Below are 17,156 nucleotides of genomic sequence, written 5' to 3'. Positions count from 1 at the left end.
GTATATATATATACACACACACATACATATATAGTCTTAAAATAATTCATGGAATTTAGAATGCTTTTTATTATGAAACTTTTCAAACATAGGAAATTCAGGAATTAAGGGAAAAAAATTACAAGTATCACCCTAGTAAAAGCACTTACAAACAAAAACCACTACTATTTTACAAAACTCAGTTCAGCTTTACATTTGGGGGGTGGGGCACTTTTGACTGGTTCCAAATCAGGAAATGAGTATGTCAGGGCTGTATATTGTCACCCTGCTTATTTAACTTATATGCAGAGTACATCATGAGAAACGCTGGGCTGGATGAAGCACAAGCTGGAATCAAGATTGCCGGGAGAAATACCAATAACCTCAGATATGCAGATGACACCACCCTTATGGCAGAAGGTGAAGAAGAACTAAAGAGGTTCTTGTTGAAACTGAAAGAGGAGAGTGAAAAAGGTGGCTTAAAACTCAACATTCAGAAAACTAAGATTAAGGCTTCCGGTCCCATCACTTGAGGGCAAATAGATGGGGAAACAGTGGAAACAGTGACAGACTTTTTGGGCTCCAAAATCACTGCAGATGGTGACTGCAGCCAGGAAATTAAAAGACGCTTGCTCCTTGGAAGAAAAGCTATGACAGACCTAGACAGCATATTAAAAAGCAGAGACATTACTTTGTCAATAAAGGTCCATCTAATCAAAGCTACTGTTTTACCAGTAGTCATGTATGGGTGTGCGAGTTTGACTATAAAGAAAGCTGAGTGCTGAAGCATTGATGCGTTTCAATTGTGGTGTTAGATAAGACTCTTGAAGAGTCTCTTGGACAGCAAGGAGATCCAACCAGTCCACCCTAAAGGAAATCAGTCCTGACTATTCATTGAAAGGACTGATGCTGAAGCTGAAATGCCAATACTTTGGCCACCTGATGGGAAGAACTGACTCACTGGAAAAGACCCTGATGCTGGGAAAGATTGAAGGCGGGAGGAGAAGGGGACAACAGAGGATGAGATGGTTGGATGGCATCATCGGCTAAATGGACCTCAGTTTGAGCAAGCCCCAGGAGTTGGTGATGGACAGGGAAACCTGGCCTGCTGCAGTCCATGGGGTCGCAAAGAGTCGGATACAACTGAGAGACTGAACTGAACTGAACTGAAAAACTCCTTGACACATGTCAACACCAGCTGCTTCCTTGAACCGCATTTTCTAGAAGTCCAAAGTCTGGCCATTCTGCATAAACAGCACTTCAGGGAAATCAGCCAGCAGTTTTCTGGCACTTCCTCAGTTTGAAAAAATTTACGTCACAAGAAAGCAAGCCCTTCTTGCACTTCTTTGGTGCAAACTGATGAAAATATTCAGTATGACTACTATGACTCAAAGAGCTTTGCCCTCTGTACACTCAAAATATGTTGCTGAACTGAATTGCCGTTATTTTAAACCCCTACGTGACAAATGTACTTTAAAAAATCTCCCTGAAAGAGCAGTATAGTGATGTAACAGTGAAGCAGCCAGAGTGCAGGGTTAAGGATGCGATTAAACGCCGGCACTGGGTCACACTGTCCGACCAGTTCACCCTCTTCTGGGGCAAAATTTCATCGCCTCATTTATAAAGTGAGGAGCCCTAAAACTTAGTTGAAATAAAGAAGTATAATGTTCACCAGAACCAGCTGGAGGGCTTACTGAGATGGCAGGATACCTCCTCTCCCCCAGTAGTGTTTCTGATTCAAAATGCTGGAGGTCTAGCATTTCGCATTTCTAACAAATTCTCCGGTGATGGCCAGTCATCTGGTCCTAAGGCCACAGGGACCCCAAGTGGTTCGTGGCAGGCCATCAGTAAAGGTTCACTATTAACATCACCATTCCAGCTGGGCACCGCCAGGAGCCCGGGGATATTACATCTCAGGGACAGCGACGGCCTCTGTCCAGCTGTTCCTGCCGACCCACCACGTCTCCTCAAGGAACAGATCAGAACAGGGAAGCAGCTGGAGCAACAGCGTCACTGCCTTACAGAAGGGGATTCCTTTCTCCAACTTGCGCCTCTGGCAAAGAGCACAGGCCATCCACCCCCGGAGTCCTGCCCTCTCGATTTCGCAGCCGTTTGTTTTTAGCCCTCGCGGAAGCCTGCCCTCTCAGAAACCTAGGGCCAGAGCCGGGATTCCAGCGCCCTCGGGCGGGGCGGAGGCAGGTGCGGAGCAGAAGCTGGAGCCCGGCGTGAGGGCGTGGCGGGGTGCCGAGCTCTCTGCTCCCATCCTGCCAACTCTCCGGTCCCTCCCGATTGCCCACCGACCGAGGGCCCAGCGGAAGATGGCTGCCCGGAGCGCCGCGGACAGTCACGTGTCACGGCGATACCGCCGCACGCCCCCTCCCCCGCTCGCCGAGTCCCGGACCCCGCGGGACGCGCAGCCCTAGGCTGCCTCTCCGCAACCCGGGTACCGAGCGGTACAGAGAGGAAGGGAGGCTCCCACTGCAGAAAGCCGAAAGCTCGCCCGGGCGTCCGCTCCCCGGGCGCAGGGGTCCCGCTCTGGCAGCCAAAAAAAAAAAATTTTCCTTCGAGCGACCTGCACCAGGTCGGGCCACTGGGCATGCGCAATGCTCCGGGCCGCGTTCGCCGGCTCTCCAGCTTTTTCCCGCAGCTCCGTCGGGTCGGCAGGAGGTGGGGCCGGGAAGGGGCGAGGGGCGGGTCGGGGCGGGCCCGAGTCTCCCCCCTCGAACTGAAGGTACTCCTGGCCTTGCTCGCCTTCGCTCCCTGTTTTTGGGATGGGAGTCTGTGAATAGAGGTTTGGAAATGAACCGTAGAGTCTTAGGTCCGCCATTTAATTTTTTTGTTTGTTTTTTTAATGATCAGTCACGAGTTAATTCCAAGTGCTGTACTCCTAGGCTTGGTGGGAAAGAGAATCCTCGGGCAGCCTGCAACCTCGTGCCTGCGAACCGGGTCTCCAGAAGGCCGAGTTTGAGTTCTCTGTTCCGACCAGCTCCAGCTCTTCAACTCTCTGGTTTTGCCCCAAGTGGAATACTGTCCCCAACCGTAAAACCTGGCTCCCGTCCGGCCTCACTAAACGGCCCCCGAAAAATGTGCAAGCAGGGCCTCTCTCCTCGGTGGAGAAAACGCTCGCCTCCCGAGCTTCCAGCTACTTGGAATAACAGGGTGCCAAGCCTCGCTAGCCCCTAGGTGCGCAGTCTGGCCGGGGTCCCGCTGGGTCCCGGGACGAGCTCTCTGCAGACCCCGCCCGCCCGCCCCGCCCTCCAAGCTGCCGCGAACACCCGGAGGAGCGGATTTGCGTAGCGCGGGCAGCTGGGCCGGCTCGGGCAGCGGACTGGGCATGCTCGGCAGCCCGGGAGGCTCGCGGTGGCTAGTCGGAAGCGTTCGCACCAGCTAGGCAGCGGTCGGGGCAGCGGCGGCGGCAGCGAGGGGCAGCACGGGAGCGGGAAGGGCCGGCCAGGGAAGGCTGCTCTCTCCTAGCGCCCGGTGAGCCGGAGAGAGAGCGCAATCCGGGTACGGAGCCCCAACGCTGCCCTGCCCCGGATTTCATTCCGCGGCTGGGGGCTCGGCGAGCGGAATTCCGGCGGCTGCCGCGACTCCGGTGCAAGTGAGTCGTGGGGCGGCGGGAGAGAGCCGATCGCTGGGGAGCAGATCGGACACCCACCTCCGGGGCCTGGCCTGACGCCAGGAAAGGTGTGCCGGCAACCCCGGGGCGAGGGGGCGTGAGCGCAGCCCGCTCAGTGCCTGGCGCGTACCTGGCTGGCACTCCCCCCGCGCCGCCGCTCGGGGGGCGGGGGGGGGGGGGGGGCGGTCCCGCAGCTGTTCTCGGGGCCACGAGGGGGCGGGCCGCCTGCCGGGCTCCGGGACCTAGTTGGGGCGGGGAGAAAGGCGGGGGCGTCAGCGGGCACCTTTTCAGAGGTCCTGCGTGCGGACTGGAAGACAGCCTAGTGTCGGTTTGGGGCGAGCGGACAGTGGCGGGCGGGGGTCGGGAGACCCGCAGGTCCGACCCCAAATCACGGCCCTACCCCCCACCTCGTGGCGGCGTGACAGTTGGTACCTCTGGGTCCGATCGCAGCTGGGCAGACACTCTGAGTTTCGGGGTACCTCCCTGCCACCCCCCTCCCCCGCTCGATGTCCGTGGACAACATAACAGGTGGGACCCCTTTCGCTGAGCAGCTAGTCGCCCTCCACAGACCGCTTAACAGCCTCCAGGTTTGGGGGCGGCTCTGACACCCGGCGGGGCTGCCCCCACGCTTGAGGGTGCTTAGGGGTAAGGCCTTGGAGGAGCCATCGGCGCAGCCTAGAGCTGGACATTCTTTCCAGGACGCGGCTTTTCCCGTGAATGAGGGGTCTCCGCGATTCCGAGGCGACTTGTCAAGGGCAGAGCAGCGACAGCAGAGCTGTTTCTCCCACCTTCTTAGCCCAGGCTCGGGCTTTCTGCTTCCTCTGGTGGGTCGAGTATGGTGTCCTGGTCCGCTAACGGATACACACTGGAGGCTTCTGGTTAAAGCTTGTTTCCGTCTCCGGAGCTTCGAGTACAATTCGGGATGAGGCTTGTCAGGGCCGGAGGGAGTGAAGAGAATCCGGATTGCTGGAGCTTCTCAGATGTTTCATTTCACCTTCAGACAGTAGCGACTTCAGCGGTACACGCTTACGACACGAAGAGTGAAGGCTGCTTTTCTGAAAAGGAAGTTTATTTTCTGTGTTATGGGGCCTGCTTACTATTCTAGCTCCGTTGACATTTACCTTCCCGGGCCTTCAGAGCTGTTTGGACAGGTTATTTTGCTTGCAGGTTGTTTTCCGTGCAGACTTGGGGGTGTTTGGGGTTGGCTCCCTGGGTGTGGAAGTGGCAGGTGCCTGTCATGGTGTGCTGTGAACTCCCCACGCTCCCTGGCACCGGGGGTTGAACATTCAGGGAGCTGGGGACCGAGCGGGCCGAAAGCGAGGAGTGGGACTAGTGACGTAGCCGCGGTGGGAGTTGCCTGGGGCTGCCCAGACGGAGCGAGGTTGGTTGGCTGTTTTGCCTGGTGCGGAAAGGGAGAGGGCTGGGCGTTTCATTGGTTCGGGGAGTAAGGTGTTCACGGGAGAAGCCGGGCGGGGGATGGGTCCCCGTCTGGTCAGTGCTCCAAGGGAAGCCCAGGGATGTTTAGTGATTCAGCAGGTGGCAACTTTCCAGCCCTGAAGCCATACCTTGGCCAAGCAAGCCAGCGGAAGCTGCTTGTGCCTGCTGTCAGAAGCGCCAGCTTCTGGGGAATCTCCAGGAGACTTCTGCCTATAGCAACCGACTTTCCTTATCTTGCTTTTTGTGTATGGCAGGAGGCCCTGCTCTTTTGGGTTCCTTCCCCGCCTCTCTTAAAGTGTGTAGCATGTTTTCGAACCTCTCCAGTTCTGTGACCCTCTGAATAGCAGGAAGTGGCAGCTGCCACCACGCACCGTTTATTAGTTAATGTGCAGAAAAAGATAGCAATATGTAAAACAGAGAAATAGTCTGTTCCTTCTATTTCTGCTTCAGAGACTAGAAATTTACATTTTTAGTTAAATAGTAGGGTCTATTCCTGCAACTCTTCATTGCTGGTAGTGAGCTATTTCAAATAGCAGAAAGCATGAAAAAATTAATTCAAGGGATAGATAAGTTGACGTTAAAAGGACACAATTATTAAAATTGGATGATCTCTAGCATCTTGCACAGTGCCTAACTCAATAAATGTTTATTCGGCTGAAATTTAAAGAATTTTTCATAATAGAAACTTGTTGGTAAGTTTTGACACTTAAAGAACTTTGTGTGTTTTCAAATGTCAGAATTGCCTATGTTGACCTTAGACTTCCAATTTTAGCTTGAAGCCTCAACCCTTTTACTTTTTCCAGGTGAGGCCCCTTAGTTTTCAAATTGTGACGCATCCTGCAGGTCAGCTGAAAAAACAGGCAGGCGTGTTTTGCTAACTTATCTCATGAAAATCTTGAAGACTCCTACGTATAACCGTTATACTTTTTTTTTTTAAAAAAAAACCTAGAAAGTGGTCCAATTGCATATCGAAACGCTTTATTTACAAAACTTCATTTTGTACAAAACGTTTCAGGACAACTGTAGAGTTCCTAAGCCTTTATTATCATATTATCAATGGAAAGTGCTGCCATAGAAAAGACAAAACAGTGTTTGGAAAATAAAAATTCTCGCTTATTTGCGCAGGGGATAATTGGCCCTGTCTTTCAGGGCAGCTGGAGTGTTTGTCCAGTTCTTTCTGCGTTTTACCTTTTCTATTCTGTTCCTTCCTCCAGTTGTTAAGCTGTTTCTTCTTCCCCTAAAGACATACTTTCCTGGCATGGACTTGCTGACTTAAAGCTGCTGCATTTTCTGACCTAAAGCTGCTGTATTTTATTACATAAATTCTGTTAACGATGACCTTTATTTTTTAATTGTCCCAGACGCTTTCCCACCACTTCATATGATAAAGTGTTCGATGGTCCTTGGAAAAATGGGGACTGGTGGAGTTGGTGGGGGATGCGGAGGGAGGGGGATGTGACAGATTATAGTTGGCTCTTTCTTTGCCTTTTTTGGATGATCTCTGTAGCCACAGCAACAATCTCTTCTGGAAGGACTGTTAAAGTATGCCCAGTCTTAGAGATTTTGGACTTTCCGTTAAGGCTCTTGGTAGGGACTTTTAATGGTTACTTATCCTCTCCTACCACATCCTGTCCCAGGAGTTGGTGATGGACAGGGAAGTCTGGCTGCAGTCCATGGGGTTGCAAAGAGTCGGACACGACTGAGCAACTGAACTGAACCACATCCCAAGAATTTTGACTGTAAAGTATGTCACTTTAATAAGCTACCCAATTGCCAGAGGACCATATTTTGCATCAGCCCATTTAGACAGGGGAGTTGGGAAGCAGCACTGGATGTGGGGGAGGTGTGGGTGAAAAAGGGGAAGAGAACAGTGAGTGGGGTCAGGGAGATGGCTTGGTTTTGTAACTATGACTTCTGGTTTCAGTAAAGCAGAATCAAGTGTCTGATCAGTGTGTGTGGCTCAGTCTGTGCTGGAGTGCTCTGATGCCCCCTCTAGTATTCTTCCCTCCACCAGTAAACACACCACACACACACATGACCTCAGACAAATTCACAGACCCACACATGCACCACATACTGACAAGAGACACAGACACAGATGTAGACACTTGTATCCTATGCCAAAAGCTAAGCATCCCAACTGCTTTTTAAAACCAATATGTCACACAGGTAAAGCCCAGGGCTCAGTAGCAGGTTGAATTTGGGGGATCTGAAATCACCCCAGTCATGTATTTCAGAAAGATTCTCCTTCTCTCTTTCCATGGCAAGATGATCTGTCCCGCTTAACCCGCAAAGCTGCTGGGGGCTTTCACTGAAGCAAACATTAAATGTAAATGTAGCTAAAGTGGTTTTCACCTTTTAGACTTTCTGGTGCTGGGGTTGAATTAACATTCCTCAGTTTGGGGTACCAGATCTCCCTGTACAAAGCCCCTTTCTTGTTTTATATTTTTCCTTCTTCTCCAGTCTCATTCCCTCTTTGTCAGAGGAACTTCCTCTCTCGCGTTGGGTGTTCTTGGGTGTGTCTGTGTCCTTGTTAAAGGTGTTGTGCTCTTGTGTACATGTTTTTGGTTTAGGTAAATAGTGCTGTGCTGCTATAGTTCATTCAGTTGCTTTTCCATTCAATATTAAAGCTTTTATTATGGAAATTTTCAGACATTCATAAAAGTTGAAAGAATTTCATTCAGCATTTTCTTTGCTATCTGTGGTAGCATAGGTTTATCCATTGCTTTGCTATCATTGCTACTTGGTATGGCTAGCCTGCTACATACCCACTAATCTCACCCATTTTTCTAATTATGTACACTTAGCTCACTTCCATTCCTGCTACCATGAGCAAAGCTGTGATGAAGGAATATCCTGGAGCATCTCTTAATGATACCTGTGAGACTATCTCTATAGTGTTCTTACAGTGGTCCACACCCAGCAGCATCAGCCTCCCCTGGGAAGATAGAGATAATCAGGATCTAACCTAGACCTCTTGAATCAGAAACCCTGGGGACAGACACCATCAGTTTGTGTTTTAGAGCAAGTCGAGGGCGTGCTGCAGTCTATGGGGTCTCAAAGAGTCGGGCACGACTTAGTGACTGAACAACAAACAAGCTTGGAGACTGGTGCCTAGGAAAGTTTGAAGACCACTGCTCTAAGTGTATATACCCAGGAGTGGAAAGGCTGGGTTAAAGAGAACAAACACCTATTTTTACTAAATACTGCCAAGTTAGTCTCCAGTGTGGCTGGATTGGCTGATACTCTCACCGCAGTGCATGAAGGATTCCTGATTCACCACATCCTCCCTAGTGGTTGATACTAACCATCTTTCGAAGTTTTTTCAGTACTTGATGGCTATAAAGTGGCTCCTTATTGTTGTAATGTGAATTTAGGTAATTTCTTAATGAATTTAAGCACCTTTTAATATATTTGTTAGTTATTACAATTTCTTTGACTTAGTCTGTTTTTCTAATGTGTTGATTTGCAGGTATCTTACATATTTTGGATATTAATTTCATTCTGCCATCTAATGGCAGAATGAGATTATCAATGGCTTTGTTCAGTTCACTCACTCAGTTGTGTCCGACTCTCTGCCATGGACTGCAGCACACCAGGCTTCCCTGTCTATCAGCAACTCCCAGAGCTTGCTCAAATTCATGTCTATCGAGTCGGTGATGCCATCCAACTATCTCATTCTCTATTGTCCCCTTGTCCTCTTGCCTTCTATCTTTTCCAGCATCAGGGTCTTTTCCAGTGAGTCAGTTCTTCACATCAGGTGGCCAAAGTATTGGAGTTTCAGCTTTGGCATCAGTTTTTGCAATGAATATTCAGGACTGATTTCCTTTAGGATGGACTGGTTTGATCTCCTGGCAGTCCAAGGGACTCTCAAGAGTCTTCTTCAATACCGCAGTTCAGAAGCATCAATTATTTGGCACTTAGCTTTCTTTATAGCCCAATTCTCACATCCATACGTGACTACTGGAAAAACCATAGCTTTGACTAGACAGACCTTTGTCGGTAATGTCTCTGCTTTTTAATATACTGTCTAGGTTTGTCATAGCTTTTCTTCCAAGGAGCAAGCGTCTTTTAATTTCGTGACTGCAGTCACCATTTGCAGTGATTTTGGAGCCCAAGAAAATAAAATCTGTCACTGTTTCCATTGTTTCCCCATCTATTTGCTGTGAAGTGATGGGACCGGATGCCATGATCTTAGTTTTTTGAATGTTGAGTTTTAAGCCAGCTTTTTCACTCTCCTTTTTCACTTTCATCAAGAGGCTCTTTAGTTCCTCTTCACTTTCTGCTATAAGGGTTGTGTCATCTGCATATCTGACGTTATTGATATTTCTTCCTGCAATCTTGATCCCAGCTTGTGCTTCATCCAGTCGGCATTTTGCATGATGCACTCCGCATAGAAGTTAAATAAGGAGAGTGACAATGTACAGCCTTGATGTACTCCTTTCCCGATTTGGAACCAGTCTGTTGTTCCATGTCTAGTTCTAACTGTTGCTTCTTGACAATTTCAGTGGTAATTTCAGAAATTTAGAATTCTGATACAGCCCAGTGCCATTAATTTTTGCCTTTTGACCAGTAAGAATCTTAAGAAGTTCTTCCTTATGCCAAGATTACAAATATATTCGATAGTTTATTCTATCAACTTCCTACTTTTGCCTTCACAATGACAGCTCTGATCTGTTTGAGGTTTGTCTTAATACATGGCGTAAGGAAGGAATCCGGTATTATTTTTTTCCTTTCCATTTTGTGAGCCAGTTTCCCCCAAATCATTAAACTATATCTCTAGTATTTTAGGGATAAATGTGGAACCACCTCTATCATTCATCAGATTCCCTCATGTCTGTTTTTTTCTACTTTATCAAGTTATAATCTATCTATGGTAAACTTCACTTGTACATTTAAAGTGTACAATCTAATGATTTTTTTTCTTTTTTGGGCCACATCTCATGCTATGTGGAACTTCCTCAACAAGGGGTTGAACCTGCACCTGCTGCAGTGGGAGCATGGAGTCGTAACCACTGGACCACCAGAAAGTGAAAGTGTTAGATGTTCAGAGGTGTTCAACTCTTTGTGACCTATAATCTGCCACGCTCCTCTGTCCATGGAATTCTTCAGGCCAGAATACTGGAGTGGATAGCCATTCCCTTCTCTAGGGGATCTTCCTGACCCAGGGATTGAACCTGGGTCTCCTGCATTGCAGGCAGATTCTTTACCATCTGAGGCTCTAGGGAAGCCCCCAATTTGATGAGTTTTGACAGGATGTGTACTTCTGAAACCACCACAATCAAGATCCAGACCATTTCCCTCACACTAAGTCTCCTCATTTGCCTTTCATCTCGCCTTTGTCTCCAGACTCAGGAGGCAACCACTGGTTTGCTTTCTGCCACAAACAGGTTCATTTGCATTTTCAGATTTTGAGATATTTCACAGGGTTTAAATTCTCTATTCTGTCCCAGTCATCTGTGTATTTCTCTGCCAGATTATTTTTATTACTATAGCTCTGCAGTGTCTTATGTTTCAGAACTTGTTTATTTGTGGACCTTTCTTCTACCATATACATTTTGGAATGCTTATCAAATTCTTAACAGAGTCTTAGAAGTGCAGTGATGTTGCATTGAATGTATAGTCTAACATGGGGGAGAACTGACACCTCTTCCTTCTTAGTTGTAATGCTGTCCATGAACATAGTTGTTCCATCTTTTTCTGATGACATTCAATTGAGCGTAAATTTTCTCTATCATAAGATTTTGTTTTAAAACAAAAGTAATGTATTGTTTTGAGGAGAATTTGAACCTGGACTTCTTAGTCTGAACTTTAGAGGAAGGCAGAGTGTACGGGCTTGGGGAACAGATCTTGTTTCAATCTCCATTCTCCATTCACTTGCCTTAAGTGACACAGGGCAAGTTCCCTCCTTTGGTGGCCCCAGGTTTCTCCTTCCTCAGGCTGGATGCCAGCAGCCTCCTCCTCAAGGCTGCTGAGCTGCTGAGGGCTTTAAATGAGATAATGTAGGAGAGGCAGGGAGTACAACTTTGAAACATTTGCTGGTTAGTGAATGTTGGTGTCATATCTCTCCTGTGAGTGAAAGTCCCTCAGTTGTGTCTGACTCTTTGTGACCGCATAAACTCTACTTACAGTCCATGGAATTCTCCAGGCCAGAATACTAGAATGGGTAGCCTTTTCCTTCTCCAGGGGATCTTCCCAACCCAGGGACTGAACCCAGGTCTCCCGCATTGTAGGTGGATTCTTTACCGGCTGAGCCACCAGGGAAGCCCAATAACTCCCTTCAGTTCAGTTCAGTTCAGTCGCTCAGTTGTGTCTGACTCTTTGTGACCCCATGAATCACAGCACGCCAGGCCTCCCTGTCCATCACCAACTCCTGGAGTTTACTCAAACTCATGTCCATTGAGTCGGTGATGCCATCCAGCCATCTCATCCTCTGTTGTCCCCTTCTCCTCCTGCCCTTAATCTTTCTCAGCATCAGGGTCTTTTCCAGTGAGTCAACTCTTCCCATCAGGTGGCCAAAGTATTGGAGTTTCAGCTTCAGCATCAGTCCTTCCAGTGAACACCCAGGACTGATCTTTAGGATGGACTGGTTGGATCTCCTTGCCGTCAAAGGGACTCTCAAGAGTCTTCTCCAACACCACAGTTCAAAAGCATCAATTCTTCGGTGCTCAGCTTTCTTCACAGTCCAACTCTCACATCCATACATGACCACTGGAAAAACCGTAGCCTTTACTAGACAGACCTTTGTTGACAAAGTAATGTCTCTGCTTTTTAATATGCTATCTAGGTTGGTCATAACTTTCCTTCCAAGGAGTAAGTGTCTTTTAATTTCATGGCTGCAATCACCATCTTCAGTGATTTTGGAGCCCCCCCAAATAAAGTCAGCCACTGTTTCTACTGTTTCCCCATCTATTTTCCATGAAATCATGGGACCAAATGCCATGATCTTAGTTTTCTGAATGTTGAGCTTTAAGCCAAATTTTCACTCTCCTCTTTCACTTTCATCAAGAGGCTTTTTAGTTCCTCTTCACTTTCTGCCGTAAGGGTGGTATCATCTGCATATCTGAGGTTATTGATATTTCTCCCAGCAATCTTGGTTCCAGCTTGTGCTTCTTCCAGCCCAGCATTTCTCATGATGTATTCTGCATATACCTCCCCTAGTGCTGGCTTTAAATAGCACAGACTTCATACTTCTACTTCTTAGGGACTGATAATCAAGAAGTGTCAGAAAAGCAAAGTGAACAAACCTACTGATTAACTGTGTAACTCTCTCCAGGTCTACTCATGTAAGTCCATGCTTCTACCTAGTTGTATGTGGTTTCACTGACTGGGGAATAAAAGACCAATATATAAGACACAGTGAGGGACTTCCCTGTTGGTCCAGTGGTTGGGGCTTTACCTTCCTGTGCAGAGGTGGGGATTTGATCCGTGGTCTGGGAGCTAAGATCCCACATGCCTTGTGGCTAAAAAACCACAACATAAAGCAGAAGCAATGCTGTAACAAATTCAATAAAGACTTTACAAATGGTCCATATCAAAAATCTTAAAAAAACCCCAAACAATTAGGGAACTCTACGTGACAGATGGCTTATAATCAAGGTTAAGTGGTATGGTGCCAGGGGAGTAAGGAGTAGGGAGAAATGCTGCTTGGCGAGGAGTGTTTTTTTAATTAATTTTTAAAATATAAGTATAGTTAATTTACAATGTTGTGTTAGTTTCAAGTGTACAGCAAAGAGAGTCAGTGATACACATACACGAGCATATATTCTTTTTCAGATTCTTTTCCATTATATGTTGTTATACTATATACAGCTCCCTGTGCTATACAGACCATCCTTGTTTACCTCCTTTATATATAGCAATGTGTGTCATTTTTTCAGATTCCACGTATAATTGGTGTTACATGATATCTGTCTTTGTCCATCTGACTGACCTCACATGTCTAGGTCCATCTGTGTGTGCATGCTAAGTTGCTTCAGTCATGTCTGACTCTTTGCGACCCCATGGACTATAGCCTGGCAGGCTCCTCTGCCCATGGGGTTCTCCAGGCAAGAATACTGGAGTGGGTTGCCATGCCCTCCTTCAGGGGATCTTCCTGACCCAGGGATCAAACCCAGGTCTCCTGCATTGCAGATGGATTCCTTACTGCTGAGCCACTGGGGAAGCCCCTATGTCCATCCATGTTGCTGCAAATGGCATTATTTCATTCTTTTTTATGGTAACGTGTGTGTGTATATATATATATATATGTATGTATACAGACACACATATATATATACACATATGTATATATATATGTGTATATTTATATACATATATAAATGTGTAAATACACATACACATACATATACACATATATATACATATATATATATATATATATACATGGTGTATATATGTGTACACTACATCTTTATCCATTTACATCTCAGTGAACGTTTAGTTTGCTTCCATATCTTGGCTATTGTAAATAGTGCTGTGATGAATATTGGAGTGCATATATCTTTTCAAAATAGATATATATAATATATATATGCACAGGATATGCCAGATATTTGCCCAGGATTAGGATTGCAGGATCATATAGTAACTCTATTTTTACTTTCTTAAGGAATCTCCATACTGTTCTCCATAGTCGCTGTATCAATTTACATTCCCACCAGCAGAGTAGGAGGATTCCTTTTTTTCTGCACCCGCTCTAGCATCTGTTATTTGTAGACTTTAATGATGACCATTCTGACTGGTGTGAGGTGATACCTTATTGTAGTTTTGATTGTCATTTCTTTAATAGTTAGCAATGTTGAGCATCTTTTCACGTGCCTGTTGGCCATATGTATGTCTTCTTTGGAGAAATGTATTTAGGTCTTCTGCCTATTTTTTGATAGGGATTTTTTTTTGCTGTTAAGCTGTATGAGCTGTTTGTATATTTTGGAAATTAAGCCCTTGTCGGTAACATGGTTTGCGAATATTTTTCTCCTAGCTTGTAGGTTGTCTTTTCATTTTGTTTATGGTTTCCTTTGCTGTGCAAAAGCTTATAAGTTTAATTAGATTCCAGTTGTTTATTTTTGGTGTTATTTCTATTATTGTAGGAGACAGATCCGAAAATGGATATTGCTGTGATTTATGTCAAAGAGTGTTCTGCCTATGTTCCCCTCTAGGAGTTTTATTTACATTTAGGTCTTAAGTTCATTTTGAGGTTATTTTTGTATGTAACATTAGTGTATGTTTTAATTTCATTCTCTTGCATGTAGCTGTCCAGTCTGCAAGAGTTTTGACTCGACTTGAGTAGAATTAGTTTACAGGGTAGTGAAGAGGCTGGAGAAACGAAGTGTAATTAGCGTTTCTGTCCAGATTTTGGGAGCCTGGTATTGAACCTCATGATGCTAGATTTTGTGCCTAAATTTAAGTGTCTTAAAAATCATTGCTTTGGAATCAGTGATAAGTGACTAGTATTGCCTAGGTAACTAACAGCTCTCTGTCATTTAATATAGAGGTTAAGAGCACTGTTCCTGGGTTTCGGTCTTGGGCTTACTATCTAGGAGCTATGGAACCTTAGGCAAGTTATGCAAGCCTTCCATGCCTCAGTTTCCCTAAGCCTCACTGGTGGGTCTCATAACAGCAGGTAGCTCAGAGGTTGAGGACTATAAGTAAACCTTTGCCAGGTGCTAGTTCCTGGCAGAAGGTGGTCACAATATAAATGCTGTTCTTACGACTACTGTTGTTAATATTCATTGCTTTCCTCTCGTATCTCCCTTTAGTGTGTGAGGCCTTATGCTCCGGACTTGTTGGATGTCCAGAAAGGCTGCTGGAGGCACAGTCCTGTAGAGAGAATTTTTTTCCCCCCTGCAGATTGCCGGGCATACAGTGGGCACTTAGGTTGTAGGCTGAGCAAGTAAATGCATGACAGACTATGAAGCCACGCACTGCCTCTCAGGCGCTGTCTCTTGGTCCTGAATGTCCTCCGTCAGGTGGTTGAACCTGGGTCTCCTGCATTGCAGGCGGATTCTTTACCGTCTGAGCCACCAGGGAAGCCCCTTGGGAATAGCAGAGGCTTGCAGTTCAGGACAAGCAAGCCATGGCAAAAATCATAGGCAAGTCCCAACAGGTAAAGGAGAGGAATGCTATTTTATAGAGAAAAAAGGAGGAAGTTGGAAGGGTAATTTTGAAGGAAAGTCCATTGGAAAAAGGTAAGAGTTCAGGGTGATGATAGTGTCTCACTCACTGAGTCGCTGGGGTGTAGTTGATATCCTATAAGGAGATGCAATGTTCATCTTTTCCTGTTGGGCCATGTAAGGTTTCCCTTTATTAATTTTCTCATTAGCATGCTAGAAGCAGGTTTTATTCTGCTATATTCCTATTTTGATTAGACCTTTTAGCAAAGGTGTAGTAATTATAGGGATTCATACTTGTTGAAGATGAACTGTGTGCCAGACCTTGTGTAATAAGCCCTTGACTCTTGTGACAGTCCTATAAGATGGCTGTTCTTATTATCCCCTTTCAGAGATGAGTGTGGAATACAAGTAATTTGCTCAACTAAGTAGGAGGGCCCTGAACTTTAGTGTTGGAGGCCTTTGCCAGTTGGTAGCAATTACCAGGGTAAGTGCTGTTGGTATGGCACCATTATAATTACATAGAATTGGGAAACACACATTAGCCTAGCAGGTCATTCCCATGACCTTGGAGTTTTATCAGCCTACATTGATGGCTCTCAAATTTCAGCACATATTAGAATCACCTGGAGGCTTGTTAAAGCGCTTGTGCTGGGTCCACCCCTACAAGATTTTTTGAGGCACGTATCGATAGCTTGGGCTGGGACCTGACAGTTTACATGTCTAACATGTTCCCAGATCATGCTGATGCTGCTGGCCACTCTGAGAACCACTTCCATAATCAATACTCACATAAGTGAAGAGTCAGCTGCTCTTACTTCTACTGACACAGGTGAGACAATTGCAGATTCAGAAATTTTAAATACTGTCCACCTCATGAAGTAAAAACTGAACTCACGTGGTCCCGTTTATCTAGGCCAGCAGAGGGATGTCTGAGCCAGGCCATGGCAGTGTAGAAAATGCTTTCTGTTCTTGCCAGTGTGTTCTGATGTGGGTTAGATGGATGAGGACCCAGGGTGGAGAGAAAATTTGGAAATGCAAGTTAAGGCTTAATATTAGAAGCATGAAGTGCCATCTAGTGCATTCCATCTTAGGAAGATGCCTGATTTGTTTTTATTTTGTTATTTTCCACCCTCCCCACTCCCTGCCATAGGCACAAAAAGGCTTGGTTGGTGTCCATTGTTTTAACCCTTTGGGAAACTTTACACGTGGAGAAATAAAAAATATATGACGATGCATAGCCTGACAGTAGAAAGATAGAAGATTATCTTATTTGACAGGATTAATTTTAGTAGAAAATTACCTGTTTGTAGGAAAGCACTTAAAAAGGACTGTGTACCCCTCTCCAGTTATGAGATAAAATAGCCACATTGTGTCCAAATTTAGCTCACACATGGAAAGCCCTCACCAAATGCATGATCCACTGTTATTCCAGCCGAAGTTTTCTGTTTTGCAATTAAAAAAGACTGCATTTCCCTCATCTGAGCAATGTTACACATGAAACTGAGGAATCAGAACATTTTCAAATTGCAAGATTTTGTAGGAAATGGTGATTTAGGATCACCTCAGAGAACATACAAGTGAACTGGGAGGAAATGTTCCAGATTTTCCCCTGTGCTAGTTGTCGGGGCTCTCCTGTGGCCCCAGTAGCTGGAGTTGGCTTGTTTGATTGGTGAGGTGATGTGGCAGGGCAGAGAGGATGGGAGAGGGCCAAGGGAAGACTGGGGAGGCCAGACAGGCCTGTGCACATAGGCCAGGTGTTCTCAACCTGGGCTCTACAGCGGTGGAGGGTGAACATGCGCTGGGGGTCAGCTATGGGCCAGACCCCCGCTGGGCCTTGAGATGCTGAAATGCGTGAGATGGGGTCTGGGTTCCCAGGGGGCTCATGGGGGAGACAGGCACATCTGCAGATAAAGCCACCACCAAGTAGTGGGTGCAGTGTGGCAGCTGCACACCAGGCCCCCTGGGGTGGGGCAGAGAGCTGGACGGGGAGGTGGCCCCGCCCTGGGTCC

General features: G+C 46.4%; 1 protein-coding gene across 7 annotated transcripts in view; it reads left to right on the top strand.

The window, feature by feature from the left end:
• The first annotated feature begins 3,299 nt into the window (after positions 1 to 3,299).
• SGMS1 (sphingomyelin synthase 1) overlaps positions 3,300 to 17,156 on the top strand; it is a 324,458-nt gene continuing 310,601 nt past the window's right edge. For 4 of the 7 annotated variants that reach the window (XM_043926715.1, XM_043926711.1, XM_043926713.1 and 1 more), the window contains exon 1: positions 3,300 to 3,580. The gene's annotated coding sequence lies outside the window, so the exon portion shown is untranslated. Of the gene's footprint in view, positions 3,581 to 3,646; positions 3,667 to 3,935; positions 4,127 to 17,156 lie in introns of those variants that run through there. The other 3 variants (XM_043926716.1, XM_043926712.1, XM_043926718.1) reach the window with 3 other exon arrangements.

This window comes from Cervus elaphus, chromosome 15 (assembly GCF_910594005.1).
Source record: "Cervus elaphus chromosome 15, mCerEla1.1, whole genome shotgun sequence".
Taxonomy (NCBI): Eukaryota; Metazoa; Chordata; class Mammalia; order Artiodactyla; family Cervidae; genus Cervus; species Cervus elaphus.
This window is presented reverse-complemented; position numbering and strand designations above follow the sequence as displayed.